Consider the following 19,000-nt stretch of genomic DNA (forward strand, 5'->3'; position numbering starts at 1 on the left):
GCAAAAGAAAAGCAGTGTAAAGTATATTATATGAAATTACATACTCAATAAAAATATGTTTACAACTTTTACAATGAATTTAACATAAAGAAATGATTCTGCTAAAGGAGGGCAGATTTCTGACATTGTATGGCATGTTTTTCATAAACTCATTATGAAACAGAGAATCCTGGCCATGAACAAGTGGTTACCCAGCTACCTCAGACACCATGACCTAATGTGGCACCTCTAAACAAGCATTCCTGGAATTCACAATACTTTTACAGGGTTTTTCTGGAGGACAAATGTGATTTTCTGTACTAGACATATAACAGGGAATAATTTCTCTGTCCTGAAGACAAAGTTTTAGCTGTAAACTTCAAGAACAGGAGGGTTCCTTACTGACTACTCAGAAGGACACAACTGCTGATCCAGCCAGGTGAGCCAAGACAAGCCAGGATATATAAATAGTGCAAGAAGTTAAACAAGTAACAAAACAAGTAATCCAAATTAAAAAAAAAAAAAACACAAACAAACAAAAAAAAAAACCAAAAAAAAAAAAAAAAAAACAACATGGATCCCAAAGCTAAACAGAATTCTCAATAGAGGAATATTGAATGTCAGAGAAACACTTAAAGAAATGGCCAATGTCCTTAGTCATAAGGGAAATGTAAATCAAAATGATCCTATGATTTCACTTATACCCATCAGAATGGCTAAGATCAAATACTCAAGTGACAACACATGATGGAAAGTTTGTGGAGAATGGGGAACCCTCCTCCACTGCTGATGAAAATATAAACTTGTACAACCACTCTGTAAAGCAATCTGGTGTTTTATCAGAAAACTAGCAATAGCATTTCCTCAAGATCCAGCTACACCACTCCTAGGCATATACCCAAAAAAGTCTCAAGTACACAATAAGGACATTTGCTCAACCAAGTTTGTAGAAGCCTTACTTGTAATAGCCAGAAGCTGAAAACAGCCCAGATGCTCCTCAGTGGAGGAATGGAAACAAATTTTATACATATACACAATGAAATATTACTCAGCAGTAAAAAAAAAAAAAAAAAAAAAAAACAAGGAAATCATGAAATTTCTAGGTAAATGGTGGGATTTGAAAAAGATCATCCTGCATGAGCTATCCCAGAAGCAGAAAGACACACATGGTATATACTCATTCATGTAGACATATAATATAGGATAAACCTACTAAAATCTGTACACATAATGAAACTAATCAAGAGGGAGGACTCTTTTTAAAATGCTCAATTCCTATCCAGAAAGGCAAAGAGGATGGACATCAGAAGAAGTAGAAAAGAGGGAATAAGTCAGGAGCCTGACACAGAGGACCTCTGAAAGGCTCTGCCCTGCAGACTATCAATGCATATGCTGAGACTTATGGACAACCTTTAGGCAGCATGCAGGAATCTTAGGAAAGACGTGGGAAACAGTCTGATCTGGAGGACAGGAACTCTACAAGGAGAGCAACAGAACAAAACAATCTGAGGAAAGGGGTCTTTCCTGAGACTGATACCCCAAACAAGGACATGAATGGAGATAACCTAAGACCCTTGTACAGAGGTAGTCCATGGCAGTTCAGTATCCAAGTGGGTTCCATTTTAACAGGAACAGGGACTGTTTCTGACACGAACTGATTTCCCTGCTCTTTAACTTCCATGGGCTAAATCAGTGCAGGGGTTCTAGGTTATCTCCATGCATGGTACTTGCTTAGAGTATGAGTATCAAGAAAGACTCCTGTGCTCAGATATTTTTGAATCTGTTGCTCTCCTTGTGGAGCTCCTGTCCTTTCCAAATCTTACTATTTCCCGCTTCTTTCATTAGATCCCTTGCACTCTGCCCAACAGTTGGCCAAAAGTCTCAGCATGTGCTTTGAAAGTCTGCAGGGTAGAGCCTTTCAGAGGAAATCTGTGGCAGGCTCCCAATTTGTTCTATGTTTTCTCCTTCTTCTGATGTCCTTCCTCTTTTTCTTTCTGGATGGAGATTGAGCCATTTAGCCAAAGTCTTCCCTCTTGATTAGTTTCTTTAGGTATACAGATTTTAGTAGGTTTTTCCTATATTATATGTCTATATGAGTGATAGTATACAGTGTGTGTCTTCCTGCTTCTGGGATAACTCACAGTTTCCACCATTTACCTGCAGATTTCATGATTTCCTTGTGTTTCTTTATTTTTTTGTTTTATTTTATTTTATTTTTATTGCTGAGTAGTATTCCATTGTGTAGATGCACCACAATTTCTGTATCTATTCTTCAGTTGGGAGTCATCTGGATTATTTCCAAGCTGTGGGTATTAAAAGTAAAGCTGCTACAAACATGGTTGAGCAAATGTCTTTATTGTGTACTTGAGCCTCTTTTGGATATATGACTAGGTGGGGTATAGCTGAATCTTGAAGAAGCACTATTCCTAGTTGTCTGAGAAAGCACCAGACTGATTCCCAGAGTGGTTGTATAAGTTTACATTCCCACCAGCATTGGTACAAGTTTACATTCCCACCAGCAGTGCAAGAGGGTTCTCCTTTCTCCACAACCTTTCCAGCCTCTGCTGTCACTTGAGATTTGATCTGTGCATTCTGATGGGTGTAAGGTGAAATCTCAGGATCATTTTGATTTGCATTTCCCTGATGGTTAATGACATTGAGCATTTCTTTAAGTGTGTCTCTGCCATTCCAAAATTCTATCTAGAATTCTCTCTTTTGCTCTGTTCCCCCCCCCCCCTTTTTTTTATTTGGATTGCTTGATTTGTTTCTTTTCATCTTCTTTAGTTCTTTATTTGTACTGGGTATTATTCCTCTGTTACATAGAATCTTGGTGAAGATTTTTCACAATCTCTAGGAAATTGTGTTGTTTTGTTCACCGTGTTCTTTGCTTTACAGAAGCTTTTCAGTTTCATGATGTCACATTTAACAGATTATTTCTCTTAGAGCCTGTGCTGTTGGTGTTCTGTTCAGGAAGTTGTCTCCTGTGCCACTAAGTTCAAGGCTCTTCCCCATGTTTTCTTCTAAAGATTTAATGTGTCTAGTTTTATGTTGAGGTCTTTGGTCCACTTGGACTTTAGTTTTCTACTGGGTGATAAGTATGGATTTATTTGCTTTTTTCTACATGTAGACATCCAACTAGACCAGCACCATTTGTTGAAGATACTATCTTTTCCCCATTGAATTGTTTTGGCATCTTTGTCAAAACTCAGGTGTACATAACTATATGGGTTTATTTCAGTTTCTTCTCTTTTGGTCCATTGGCCCACCTTTCTGTTTCTTTGCTAGTACAATGCAGTTTTCATTACTGTTACTCTATAATACACCTTGAGATTATGGATGGCAATACCTCCCTAAAGTCTTTATTATAGAAGATTGTTTCAACAATTCTTGGTTTCTTGTTTTTCCATATGAAGTTGAGAATTTTTCATTCAAGTTCCTTAAAGAATTGTGTTGGTAATTTGATGGGATTTGCATTGAGTCTGTAGATTGGTTTTGGTAAGATCACCATTTTTACAATGTTGAGCCTGCAAAGCCATGAGCATGGGAGATCTTACCATCTTCTGGTAACTTCTTTAATTCTTTCGTCAGAGACTTGAATTTTTTTTTTCACACAAGTCTTTGACTTGCTTGTCTAGGGTCATCCCAAGGTGCTTTACGTTTTTGACTGAATACAAGAACACAATAAAGGTACCATCCTATATGACTAAGTAGGCTTCATCCCAGGTGGTACAATATATGGAAAGACTTCAATGTGATCCACCACATTACAAAAAATAAAAATAAATAAAACCACATGAAAATCTCCTTTGATGCTGAAGAAGAATTTAATGAAATCCAATATCCAATCATGTTTAAAGTATTTTAGAGATCAGGGTACAATGCAAATAACTAAATATAATTAATGCAATATACAGCAAGCCTATAGTCAACATCAAACTAAATGGAGAGAATTGTAAAGCAATCCCACTGAAATCAGGGACAAGGCAAGGCTGCCCACTCTCTCCAATTCTCTTCAACATATTTCTGGAAGTCCTTGCCAGAGCAATAAGAAAATTGAAGGAGATCAAGGGGATATGAATCAGAAATGAACAAGTCAAAGTATCACTATTTGCTGATGATATTATGCTATACCTGAGTGACCCCAAAATTCTACCAGGGAATTCCTTCAGCTGATAAAAACCTTCAGCAAAGTGGCTAGATACAAAATTAACTAAAAAAAAAATTCAGTAGCCCTCCTGTATAGAAAAGATAAAAGGGCTGAGAAAGAAATTAGGGAAACAAAAATAATTATATTATTTAAGAAGGCCATACTTCCTAACACTTTTCAGGCATTTCCTCAACATGTAAACAGAAGAGCTTCACATGGACATTGCAATTCAAATTACCAGGAAGTGGAAGAAAATGGAGGGACTTCTAAGCTAAAACAACATAGTTATCCTGATAGTTTGTTATTCAATAAAATGATTAAAGTCCCAGCAAATTCCATGGACTAAATAACAGGACTGAAAAACTCTGTGCAGAAAATATGGAACATTTCTATAACAGAGTATTATTCATCTAAAATAAAATGACATCATGACATTTTCAGGCAAATAGGTGTAACCAGGAAAAATCACCTAGGTGAAGTAACTAAAAACAGAAAAACATATATGCAGAAAAACATATGCAGAAAAACAAATATGGTATGTATTCACTTATTATGAGGTATCTGAACAGTGGGAGATAAAGTTCCAATAGTCCATCTATTTTCAGAAAACCTGTCTTCCACTAGTGTGATTGGCAGTTAAATACGTTGGTGCCAGGGCATCCTACCAACATTTTAAAGCAACACATGCTGTTGTTATTAAAATATATTGCTCTCTGCCCTCAACTGATAGATCAATGCCAAGTTCTTGCATCCATAGAGATGTTTCATTCTGCATCAAATGGGAATGCATACAGAAATCCATAGTCGGATATTGTGCAAAGAGACCTTAAAATGCCCAGCACAAAACTGGATTTCACAAGAAATTCTCCCTCCCCTCAGACTCAGGGAAACCTGCAGGAGAGGAGGCATGAAAGCTGTCATAAATAGAAGGAATTGAAGACACAAGGAGAACAATACCCTGAGAATCAGGACACAGAACATGATAATGCAGACATCCTTGGTGAGACCTGATCAGCTAGTGTCAGATAGAAGGTGTAATAGGCCTCTCCTCTCAGGGAACTAGAGGAAGGCCATAGTGATAGAAGAAGGAGGAAGGTTAGGAATGGAATGAGAAAAGGCAGGGAGCAGCAGAGGGGATACAATGTAAAAAATAATCCTAATAAATAAATACATAAGAAAAACTGTGATCAAGGAGATGAAGTATAGACCTCTTCAGGACTGATGGCTTCTTCATGGGGGTGGTGTCAGGGTGCTGGTGATGATGAACTCAGTTTTATTTAAGGGACTTGGCAATGAGTCTGTGATCATGTTCCCATGAGTATATAAACAACACATTTGAACTGATGTATTTTAAAGAAAAAAAGTTGAATGTGACACATGTGTAGCAATTTGAACCTGGGAGCAATGGAATAGGAATGTAAGGTATATTATATGCAATTACCACATAATAACAAAAATAATATGTTGACAGCTTTTACAATGACTTTAACATCAAGAAAAGACTACGCTAAAGTAGGTCAGAGTTTGACTGTGTAAGGCATGCTTTTGAGAATTCTCATTATGTATCAGAGAAGACTAGCCATGAACTAGGGATTACCCACCTACCTTGGACAGCAAGAGTTCATGTGGCACAACTGAACAAGCAGTCCTAGCACTAACACTACATTTAAGTGTTAGTATGGAGCACCTTAGCAGGAAACACAGCTGCTCTTTTGCCCTAGGCCTATAAATCAGATCCATTTCACTGTTCTGAAGACCCAGTTTTAAATGTAATCACCAGAACTAGGAGGATTCCTCACTGGTCTATAGATTTAGTTCAGCCAAAATAGTCTATTTTTGCTGAGGGTTACAGGCTAAGTTTAGATCTCTGTTTAAAGTTAAATAAAACTTTTGTCCTTTAATTTTTTGCTATGATTTTAATACAATGATAGGATTAATAATAGTTGCTAGTCCCATTATAAATTAGGTTTAATTAAAAGTTTTGCTTTGATTTCAGTTTCAAAAGAGCAGGTTTAAAGTTATGCTAATTATTATAGTTGAGTACAAATTTGAGTTTTACCTAGTCTCTTTGTTTAGGTTGTTTTGTTTAAGGTTAAATCTAAAATTGGTAACCATAAAGTTTGCCTATATAGATCTACCTAAAATTTTGTTGTAAAACATACATTTGAAACATATGCCAAAATTGAGATTATAACATAGTGTTTTATAGGATGAGGTTTAGAGCAGATTATAAAGGTAGACAAAGAGTAACAAAAATGCTGGACCACAGACTTGTCAGAGATCTAATAAATATGGCATTTTAACATATGTAAGCTTATTACAACTGAGTCCAACCTTTTGAGGCACAAAAAAATACAAATAATTCAGTTTTTATAGGTGCAACTTACAGTTTTTCCATTTAAAATAGAAGCCAGCCCAACTGTTGATACTTTAACAGTATTTGCTGAAGGTTCATTATCTGGTGTTGCTGCCTAAGCTTATAAAAGAAAAACATTATCTTTTCAAGTGTCTAACATATCTGCACAAAGAGCAGTGTTCTCTGCAGTATTGGCTGTGTTTCAATGTTTTAATAAGTAGTCTTTGAACATTTTTACAGAGAGTGCATACAGATAGTGCTCAGTCTTTGCCTAGGTTAGGGGCGGCAGGTCAAATTCAGACATCTTCTCTTGCTGGAATTTTATTTTTACAAATTCAAAATTTGACACAAAAAAAGAACAACTTTCCCTTTTTTTATAGGTCATCTTAGAGCTCATTCTAATTTGCCAGGACGGCTGTGTAAAGGAAATGCATTGGCAGATAAAAGTCCTTTAAGTTTATTGTTCACATTTAAAAAGATTCCAGGATGCCCATAAAATGCATCATTTTAATAGTCAAACCTTGAGATTTAAATGGATTTACTAAGGAACAGACCTGTAGTATAGTCAAGGCTTGTGGTACTTGTCCTCAATTTCTGCCTGTTCCTCATTTGGGAGTCAGTCCTGGAGGATTGGCTCAAAATCAAATTTGTCAAATGGATATTCCTTGTATTCCTAAATTTAAACAATTATAATATGAATATTGTTTCATACATACCTACTCTGGATTTATTTATGCTTTTTCTCAACCAGGAAATTCTGCAAAGTATGCTATTGGTCCTTGTCTACAGGGTTTTAGTGTTCTGGGAGTTCCTAAGCAATTAAAAACTGACGATGGAACAGGATATACTAGCAAAACTTTTAAAATATTTTGCCAATAGTTTCAAGTTTCACATATAAGTAAAGTAACTTACAATCCTCAAGGTAAAGGCATGGTAGAGCATGCCCACTATACAATTAAGATTCATTTGTAAACAAACAAACAAACAAACAAAAACAAACAAACAAAGATGGGGGATACTTCCCTGGACACCTAAGAATCATCTTAATTATGTAATTTTCATTCAGATTTTTTTAAATTTGGATGAGCATGGTTAATCTGCAACAGGTAGATTTTGAAATACAGAAACCAAGAAAACTTTTGCTAAAGTAAAAATAAGGGATCCTTTAACAAGTCGATCACATGGACCTGACACTGTACTCATATGGGATCAAGGATCTGACTCTGTTTTTCTGCAGGAAAATGATGCAGCTTGATGGATACTGGAACATCTGGTGTGACAAGTGGATGAGGAGATTTTGCCTGACAATGATAATGATGTCAATGAAGACCCCTTCAGTCAATATGATTGTTTATTGGGTATATGTTCCTAAATCCACCTCTGCTATATCCAGTTTCCTACAATGATCCAGAAGTCCTTGTTTATGTCAACAACATTTGGTTGTTGAGTTTTCCTGCTTTTGAATGAACACAAGTAAAACAGACATATTTCAGGAATAGAAAGAGGTCATCCTCTTTGCTTTGCCAGAGAGAGTATTCACCAGGACAGCTTACCAGTCTCCCTTATCTATTTCATAGGTCAAAATGCCTACTACTCTAAAGTTGGAGTATCAGCTCAAGCCTCCCTTTGCAACCAGACAATGTAGAACATTAGAGGGATATTATTGTCCCTTCCTACAGGAGTTAATTATGACAGTCTTACATCTCCAATGAGTTAAGCAACCTGTGAGAAAGGAGATCAACACACCTTTCCTTAACTGATGGTTCATTGGACAAGATGCTTTGGAAAAATGTCCACCATCTACTCCTGGGAAAATGACACTGCATTTATAGTCGTGGACTGGACTGGTCTATTGTTAAAGGTATTAAAAACTTGGTTCCTGTTATAGGCAGTCAAAGTTCCTTTGTTTTAGAAAAAGCTGTTAGTGCTGGACTTTGGAGAACTTCAAATAAAAACTGGTTAACCTATGTATGGAAATTGGTGGCTGCCTTGGGATATAATATAGGCATTCTCTCTGGGAATGCAAGTAGCTTTGCAAAATTAATCAAGTATACCTCTGTTTTGGCACATGTTAATACTCTTTATTTACTACTAATTGGAAACATGGTAGTGAGACATTAGAAGAACAAAGATACCTATTCAATTGAATGTGTAGATTACAATTTTGCTAACTGTATTAGTGCTGATAATAATGCTACTTCAGTATTAGTTGTTAAGCAACCTGCTTTTGTTATGATTCCTGTTAGGGTTTCTGACTCGGTATGATGAAACAGAATTTAATTGGACTCAGGTTCAGAATCACCATGCTGGTATTTGGTCTCATTGGACATGTTAATGATAAGAAATAAGATACATGATATAGAATCTGCCAAGAAGCCTAGGTTAGAATTGGCCAATACAGCCTGGGATATATTTACTAGCCTCAGGAGACAATTTCCAACCTTTGACTCTGTGCTTAATTGTGGACTGAAGCTTGCAGGTCTGGCAGGTATGGGTTGGTTGGCCAGTGCTTGCCTTCCTTGTGTGTTACAATTCCTTGTTCAACAACTTCAATGCATTCAAGTGCAGTTGCGTAAATTTAAATTAAAGATCTCTAACAACCCCATTTAATATGGAGGAGGTAAGTAAATGATGGGTAAGAGTAAAATTGTGGTTTTTTTTTTTTCAAACTAAGAGAGAGTCTCAGTAAAATCGCATTTGAGACGTAGATGACAAATAAGGAAAAGTGCACATTTTGCCAATCTATGACAGGGTCTCCATAAAATAAAGAAAGAGGAACTGAAGGAGTCTGGTAATTGGAATTCTGTCTCATGGCCATGGCAGATGCAGGGCTTATTAAAGCTCCATGTATCAGAGACTGTCCATGCAGGTCTCTGCAAGCAAGATATTCTGAGCCTGAGAAGTAGAAAGTAAGCTCCCGGAAATCTTTGGAACCAGACAGCAAACTTTGTGTAACCTTGAGTCAATTCCTGGATGCCTTGCCAGGTGGAACAGTTATGTTGCTTATTTGAAAAAATTTTTTTACTTGTAACCTTTGCTTTATAAATGTTGTTTGCATGTTCAGTAAACTGAGACTTGAACAGAAAACTGTCTTCTATCCATTCTTCCCATGTCTCTCCCAGCATTTACACTCCCTCTTTTTAGTGCACCCTGGTAGACTATAGGGTAGGAATTTCAGGTTCCCTTTCCTTTTCCCTACTCTTAAAGATTCAACACCACAGGGAAACCTAGAGCATGCCATCCTATTATATCAATAAGAAAGTGAAGGTACATTTATTCAGTATGCAGTAACTGCTCAGATCAAAGTCACAACCTAGTAAAATTGAGATTGAAGACCACAATAATTCGGTATATTACCCTAAATCCCACATCACTATTAAGCTTCCCTACTTAGGAAACTGTCCAATTAAATAAACATTAAAGTTTCATTTCCTACCTAGTATTGTCACAGAGCTAAACAGGAGTAATTGTGTGGGATCTGGATAAAGGGATGAAATAAAGGCTTGTTGGGTTTCAAATAAAAATTCACATGCACAGGATCAGAGATCTTGGACACTGAGAATAATTTGTTTACTCATCACCATGGAAACCTCAAGATTCTCTCAGGTGATGATAGGCTGAGAGGGAGAATGATGTCATGAAACAGGTATAAGTCAGTAAGAGTATCAGCATCCAATTATTATAAGGGCCAAGTAGACATACTGCTTGAGAGAAATGCTGAGCAGCCCTATAAGCCTCAATGTGGGCAACTGGAAGCACAAAACCCAGAGATGACTGTTACTGTGTCCAAGACTCTTACTTCAGGAAAAGTATCACATATTTCTTCAAGTGGTCTTTATGAAAGTCAGCAGTCCTTGACATGTGAGTTTTACATTATCACAGATTCCATTATTATTTGTTAAATGCACAGATATGTCCTCAGTCAGTGAATTAGTTACTGGTAAAATCCTCCCTTACATAGGCAAATCTTTGAACCAATAATGTTTATTTGGGATCTTGCTTATAGTTTTACAGATACCACCTAGGATATCATGTCAGCAGCAATCAGTTTTAGTCATACATGAGAAGTGAGAGCTTTTCAAACTTAACCACAAACAGTAGGAAGACAGACAGTGACAGAGAGCAAGAGAGAGAAAAAGACAGAGAAACAGATTCAGAAATATTAACACAGAGACTGACAGAAACAAAGATATAAAATGACAGAGATGGAGAGACAGAGACTCCATTTTCTCTAGTCACTTTTATTGGCAGATCAAACTCAAAGCATATCCTCCTATATTATAGCACCTAATGAAATTGTATTTTTTAATATTTTTCATGTTAATTATTAATTACACTTTATTCACTTTGTATACCCCATAAACTCCACCCCCCCAATCCCAACATCTCTTCTGCTCGTCCACTCTTGCCCCTACTTAATAACACTGATAGGATAGGGGAGGACTTCCTCTTCTTCCTTCTGATACAAGTCTATCAGATCTCATCAGGAGTGGCTGCACTTTCTTCCTCTGTGGCCTGGTAAGGCTGTTCTATGCATGTTACTTGGTTGGAATATGAGTCTCAGGAAAGACCCCTGTGCTCTAGTTTTTTGTTTCCATTGCTTCCCTTGTGGAGCTCCTGTCCTCTTCACATCTTATTATTTCCCACATCATTCATTAGATTCCATGCACTCTGCCCAACAGTTGCCCACAAGTCTCAGCATCTGCTTTGAGAGTCTGCAGGGCAGAGCCTTTCAGAGGCACTCTGTAGCAGGCTCCTAATTTGTTCCATAGCTTCTCCTTTTTCTGATATCATCCTCTTTGCCTTTAGGGATGGGGATTGAGCATTTTAGTCAGGATCCTCCCTCTTGATTATTTTATTTAGGTTTATAGATTTTAGTAGGTGTATTCTATATTATATGTCAATATGAGTGAATCTATACTGTGTCTGTTTTTCTGCTTCTGTGATAGCTCACTTCCCGTTCCAAACATTTACCTGCAAATTTTATGATTTCCTTGTTTTTATTGCTGAGTAATATTCTATTGTAACATACCAGAAGCAGTAGGCTGAAAGAGAGAGAGACTGAAAGAGACAGAGAGAGAAAGTGCTAGAGTGACCAATTCAGAAATAGAAATATCGAGACTGACAAAAAGCAAGTTAGAAAGTAAGAGAATGAGAGACACAGACTCCATTGTGTCTGGTCCCTTTCATTGGCATATCAACCTCAAAGCACACCCTCCTATACTATCACTCCAATATGAATTATATTTTCTAACAAGGCCATACCTCCTCACCCTTCCCAGGCATTTCCTCACTGGAGACTAAACATGTAAATAGATGCATCCCTCTTCTGCTGGGATAGCTCACTCTGGATTATCTTTTCCAGATCCCACCATTTACCTGCAAATTTCATGATTTCCTTGATTTTATTGCTGAGTAATATTACATTGTGTAGATATACAACAATTTGTGATCCATTCCTCCATTGAGGGGCATCTGGGATGTTTCCAGCTTCTGGCTATTACAAATAAGGCTGCTACAAACTTGGTTGAGCAAATGTCCTTATTGTGTACTTGAGAATATTTTCGATATATGCTTAGGAGTGGTATAGCTGGATCTTGAGTAAGCTCTATTCCTAGTTGTCAGAAAGCACCAGATTGCTTTGCAGAGTGGTTGTACAATTTTAGAATCCCACCAGCAGTGGAGGAGGGTTCCTCTTTTTCAATAACCTCTCCAGCATGTGTTGTCTCTTGAGGTTTTGATCTTAGCTATTCTGATGGGTGTAAGGTGAAATCTTAGGGTCGTTTTGATTTGTATTTCTCTGATGGCTAATGAGGTTGAGCATTTCCTTAAGTGTTTCTCTGTCATCCAATATTCCTCTGCAGAGAATTCTTTGTTTAGCTCTGTACACCATTTTTTAATTGGATTACTTGAATTGCTTTTTTCAGCTTCTTTAGTTCTTTATATACACTGGATATTAGCCCTTTGTCAGATACAGTGTTGAAGATTTTTTCACAATCTGTAGACTGTTGTTTTGTTCTGAGGACAGTATCCTTTTCAGTTTCATAAGGTCTCATTTATAAGTTGTTACTCTTAGAGCCTGTGCTGTACAAATTTTATTCAGGATGTTGTCTCTTGTGCCTATGAGTTCAAGGGTATTCCCCCCTTTTTCTTCTAAGTGGTTTAGTGTCTCTAGTTTTATGTTGAGGTCTTTGATCCACTTGGAGTTTAGTTTTATGCAGGGTGATAAGTATGGATCTATTTGCATTTTTCTACAGGTAGACATCCAGTTAGACCAGCACCATTTGTTGAAGAAGCTGTCTTTTTCCATTGAATGGATTTGCCATCTTTGTCAAAAATCAGGTGTACATAAGTGTGTGGATTTATATCAGGGTCTTCTATTCGATCCTATTCACCCACCAGTCTGTTTCTATGCCAGTATATTGCAATTTTTAGTATTGATGCTCTATAGTAGAGCTTGAGATCAGGGATGGAGATACCTCCTGAAGATCTTTTACTGTAGAGAATTGTTTTTAGCAAATCTGGGTTTCTTATTGTTCCTTAGGAAGGTGAGAATTTTTCTTTCAAGGTCTGTAAAGAATTGTGTTGGTAATTTGATGGGAATTGCATTGAATCTGTAGATTGCTTTTGGTAAGAAGGCCATTTTTATTATGTTAATTGTGCCAAGCCATGAGCATGGGAGATCTTTCCATCTTTGGTATCTTCTTCTAATTCTTTCTTCTGGAATTTTTTTTCATACAAGTTTTTGACTTGCTTGGATAGATTCACACCAAGGTACTTTATGTCATTTGTGGCTAGTGTGAAGGCTGTTGTTTTGCTAATTTCTTTCTCAGCCCCTTTGTCCTTTGAATACAGGTAGGCTACTAATGTTTTTGAGTTAATTTCGTATCCAGCCACTTTGCTGAAGTTGTTATGCAGCTGTAGGAGTTCCCTGGTAGGGTTTTTTGGTCACTCAGGTATACTATCATATCATCTGTAAATAGTGATACTTTGACTTCTTCCTTTCCTTTGATTTCAGCCTTGAGTTTGATTATTTCCAGCCGTCTATTCCTCTTTGGTGTGTCTGATTTTTTTTCCCTAGGGTTTTTAAGTGAGCCATTAAGTTGCTTGCACGAGATGTTTCAAATTTCTTTTTGAAGGCACTCAGAGCTATGAACTTTCCTCTCAGCACTGCTTTCATTGTGTCCCATAAGTTTAGGTATGTTGTGCTTTCATTTTCATTGAATTCTTGGAAGTCATTAACTTCTTCTCTGACCCAGCTGTCCTTTAGAAGCAAGTTGTTCAGTTTCCATCTGTGTGTTGGCCTTTGCTTTTTTTGTCATTGAGGTCCAGTTTTAGTCCATGGTGATCAGATAGGATACAAGGGATTATTTCAATCTTCTTGTATATGTTTAGGCTTGCTTTGTGACCAACTATATGATCTATTTTGGAGAAGGTTCCATGAGGTGCTGAGTAGAAGGTAAATTATTTTGCGTTTGGGTGAAAGGTTCTGTAGATGTCTGTGAGGTCCATTTGATTCATGACCTCTGTCAGATTTATTGTTTTTGTTTTGGTTTGTTTTTGTTTAATTTCTGTTTTGTTGACCTGTCCTTTGTTGATAGTTGGGTGTTGAAGTCTCCCAGTATTAATGTGTGTGGGTCTATGTGTGGTTTAAGTTTTATTAAAGTTTCTTTTACAAATGTGGGTGCCCTCATATTTGGGGCATAGATGTTCAGGATTGTGATATCTTCCTGGTGGAGTTTTCCCTTGACGAGTATGAAGTGTCCTTCTCTATCACTTTTGATTGATTTTGGTTGAAAATCTACTTTATTAGATATTAGGATGGCTACTCCTGCTTCCTTCTTGGATCCATTTGCGTGGAAAACCATCTTCCTGCCCTTTAATCTCAGGTAATGTCTATCTTTGTGATTTAAGTGTGTTTCTTATATGCAACAGATTGTTGGGTCTTGTTTATGCACCCATTCTGTTAGTCTGTGTCTTTTTATTGGGGAATTGCTTCCATTGATGTTGAGGGAGATTAATGACCAATGGCTCTTGGATCCTTTGATATTGATGTTGGCCATGATAGTGTGTTTGTGTGTTTGGCTACTTTTGTTTTGCTGTAGTGAGGTTATTTATTTCCTATGATTTCTTGAAAGTAGTTAGTTTTTCTTGGTTTGTATTTTTCCTTCTAGTATCTTCTGTAATGCTGGATATGTGTGTAGGTATTGTTGCATGATATTCGTCCAGTCTCTCCTGGCTTTCATACTTTCTGTTGAGAAGTCAGGTGTGATTCTGGTGGGTTTGCCATTAGATGTTACTTGGCCTTTTTCCCTTGCAGCTTTTTGCATTTTTTTCTTTGTTCTGTATATTTACTGTTTTGATTACTATGTGACCGGAGGATTTTCTTTTCTGGTCTACTTTATTAGGTGTTCTATAGGCCTCTTGTATACTTATAAGCATCCCCCTTAAGTTGGGGGAATTTTCTTCAATGATTTTGTTGAAAATATTTTCTGGGCCTTGGAGTAGGGAATCTTCTTTTTCCTCTATTCCTATTATTCTTAGGTTTTGTCTTTTTATGTTGTCTTGGATTTCTTATATGGTTTGTGTCAGGAATTTTTTAGATTTATTATTTTCTTTGCTGGATACATCGATTTCTTCCATTGTATTTTCCACACCTGAGATTCTTTCTTCCATCTCTTGTAGTCTGTTGGTTATGGTTACCTCTGTCATTCTTGTTTTCTTTCCTAAGTTCTCCCTCTCCATGATTTCCTCCATTTGTGTTTTCTTTAATTCTTCAAATTCTGTCTTCAGATCTTGAACCATTTTGTTGATTTCCTTCACCTGTCTGATTGTATTTTCCTGTTTTTCCTTCAATGCCTTCAGCTGTTTGTTTGAATGTTCCTCTGTTTCTTTTATTTCTTTCAGTGACACAGACTGTTCGGCTGCATCTTTCTGTATTTCTTTATGGATGGTTATATTCTGTTTTATAATATCTTCCTTTAATTCTTTACGCATTTTGTTTACTTCCTCCATTAACCTCTTCATTACATAGATGTAAGTTCATCTTCTTGAATTTCATTTATGTTAGGGTATCCAGGGCTATTACCCCTGGATAACTGGGTTCTGGGGATGCCATGTTGTTTTGCCTTTTTTGGTTGTGCTTTTCATTGGCTTCTACTCATCTCTCTGTCTCAGGTGTTGTCTGTTAATTTGTGGTGCTTGCTGAGTCCTGGGGCAGGAAGAATCCACTTTGTGGGGTTCTAGATTTCTCCTTTGCTTTTTGGGTATCATCAACTGAATAGTGCTGCTTCTCAGGAATTGTCACAGTTCACTTCAGGTATATGGACCTGTCTGGTAACTGTGGTATTCAGGAAGGCTCTCCTCTCATCAGGAGAGGTCCTGGTGATGGCTGACATGCTGCTGGGTTTCTTGCTCTGAATTTAGTGAGCAGCAGCTGTTGCTCTTAAGGTGTAATTGTTGGGTGCAGCCCTCTTGAAGGACCAGGGATTCCCACGGTTTTGTCAGTCTAGCTAGGGATAACTGGTTGATTCTTGCCACAATAATTGAGGGCTGCTGTCTTTTCCAGGGGATGTCTGGATGACCTAAGTCCGGTCCCAATTGTTTCCTGCACAGTGGGGTTTTCTCTCAAATGGAAATTCCAGTCTTGATGTTGTGGTGCCCACAGTTCAGTCTGGGATAGTGAACTGTGCACACGTGTGTGGCTCTGGGCTGGAGACCAAGGGCCTGGCAGAACCGTGATCTCTTCTGTGGTTTAGCTGGGTGAGTTAAAGCTGACTGAATCCCCCAACGTGGGGTATCCTCTCACCTGAGAAACACAATCACTTGTGTTTTATGGCCGTGAGTTCTGATTGCTGGTCACTGTGCTGATCCTGCTTTGCTGCTGGTCAGAATGAGAGTCATCCCGGCACTGCCATCTTGCCCTCTGAAATTCTCCTATAAGCAACAAAAATAATATGTTGACAACTTCTACAATGACTTTTGAAATGGAGAAGAGATTACTCTAAGGAGGGAGATTTTGACTTTGTGAGTCATGCTTTCTGGGAACTATCATTATGTAGCAGAAAATCCTAGCCATGAACTAGTGATTAGCCAGCTACCTCAGAACCAATGAGATCAAGTGACACCTCTGAACAACCAGTCCTGTTACTAACAGGACATTTATAGACTTTGTCTGAGGACCACAGCAGGAAAAACAGCTGCTCTTTTGTCTTAGGTATATAACACAGGCCCATTTCTCTGTCAGGAAGGCCCAGTTTTTATTGTAAACCCCAGGAGCAGGAGGGTTCCTCACTGACCGCTGAGTAGGACACAGCTGTGGATCCAGCAAGGTAAGCCAAGGCAATCCTGCTCATAAAGTGTTGGCAAAACTAGTGTGGAATAACACAACACTAGTGATGTTATTCCTGTGAAATTATATCTTGCCCCTCAGATCACCTTTATACTCACCTATCCCTCTCTGTTTCAGCCAAATCAGTCCAAGGAATTGTCTGGTTTTCTTCTTTTTTTCCTTCTCTTAAAGAGTCAGTACCCCAGGGAACACTACACCCTGCCAGCCTGTGATATCAATAAGAATGTGATGGTACATTTAGTGAGTACACAAGTAAGTGCTACATTCAAATTCACAACCTAGGAAATTTCAGATCCAAGACCAGGTTAAGAGACCACCTTGTCATTTGGTAGATTCCTCTTAATCCCATATCAAATTGAAGCTTTCCTACTTAGGAAGCTGTCCAAATTAATAAACATTAAAGTTTCATTTCCTACGTGACATTGTCACAGAGGTAAACAGGAGTTAATCTGAATAAAAGGATGAGATAAAGGCTTATTTGGTTTCACAAGAACAAGTCATGTGCACAGGATCAGAGATATTGGACAATGAGGAAATTTTGTTTACTAATCTCCAGGGAAATCTCAAGATTCTCTCAGGTGCTGATAGGCTGAGAGTGAAATGATGTCATGAAACAGGTGAGAGCCAGTAAGAATTTTAGGAGCCAGTTATTAAAAGGGCCAAGTGGATAGCCTGCTTTTGAGATAGGCTGTGCAGCACTGCATGCCTCTATTTGGGCAGCTGAAAACACAGAACTCAGATATGACAGTTCCTGTTTCAAGACTGTTAATTCAGGTGAAGCGTCATATATTTATTTCAAGTGATTTTTAATAAAGTCACGGGTTCTTGACACGTTACACTCACATTATCACTGATTTCATTATTATTTGTTAAATGCACAGATATGTCCTCAGTCTGTGAAGTACTTACTGGGAAAACGCTCTGTGACCAAGGCAACTCTTTGAACAAAAAGTATTTACTTGGTACCTTGCTTATAGTTTTACATAGATAATCCAGGATGTCACTTCAGCAAGCAGTCATCTTGTTGTACTCCTTCAGCAGAACTGAGAACTTTTTATACTGAACTACAAGTGGCAGGCAGAGTCACAGAGACTGAGAGAGACAGAGAGAGAAGGAGAGAAAGATAGATTCAGAAAGAGTTATAGGGAGACCAACAGAAACAAAGCTATAAATTGACAGAAATGAGAGACAGAGACTCCATTCTGTCTGTTCCATTTCCTTGGGATATCAACCTCAAAGAACACCCTCCTATAATATAATTCCAAAAATTTTTTTAATATTTTTTTTCTATTAATTACACTTTGTTCACTTTGTATCTCACAATAATGCCTTTGCCCTTCTCAAACCCACCTTCCTCCCCCCCTCACCATGCTACTCCCAAAAGCAACCAATAGGAGAGATCTTCTCCTTCCTTCTGATGCTAGTCTATCAGATCTCATCAGGAGTGGCATTGTCTTCTTCTGTGGCCTGGTAAGGCTGCTCCCACATTAGGGTGAGATGATCAATGAACAAACCAATCTGTTCATGTCAGAGGCAGTCTCTGTTCCCATTACTATGCCCACTTGGACAAAGAAGTGCCATGGGCTACATCTGTGCAGGAGTTGTAGGTTACCTCCATGCATATTACAGGGTTGGAGGATTAGTCTCAGGAAAAAACCCTGTGCTCAGATTTTTTTTGGTTCTGATTCTCTCCTTTCAGAGCTCCTGTCCTCACCAAATATTATTATTTTCCACTTCTTTCATTAGATTCCTTGCACTCTGCCCAACAGTTGGCCAAAAGTCTCAGCATCTGCTTTGATAGTGTGCAGGGCAGAGCCTTTCAAAGGCCCTCTGTGGCAGGCTCCTAACTTGGTCCCTGTTTTCTCCTTCCTCTGGTGTCCATCCTCATTACCTTTCAGGGTGGGGATTGAGCATTTTAGCCAGAATCCTCCCTCTTGATTAGTTTCTTTAGGTGTAAAGATTTTAGTAGGTGTATTCTATATCATATGTCTATATGAGTGAGTGTATAATACAGTGTGTCTTTATGCTTCTGGGACAGCTCACACAGGATGATCTTTTCAGTTCCCATCTTTTACCTGCAAATCTCATGATTTCCACATTTATTTTTTATTGCTGAGTAATATTTCTTTATGAAGATGTACCACAATTTCTGTATCCATTCTTCAGT

The sequence above is a fragment of the Meriones unguiculatus genome (assembly GCF_030254825.1).
Source record: "Meriones unguiculatus strain TT.TT164.6M chromosome Y unlocalized genomic scaffold, Bangor_MerUng_6.1 ChrY_unordered_Scaffold_42, whole genome shotgun sequence".
In the NCBI taxonomy this organism is placed as follows: domain Eukaryota; kingdom Metazoa; phylum Chordata; class Mammalia; order Rodentia; family Muridae; genus Meriones; species Meriones unguiculatus.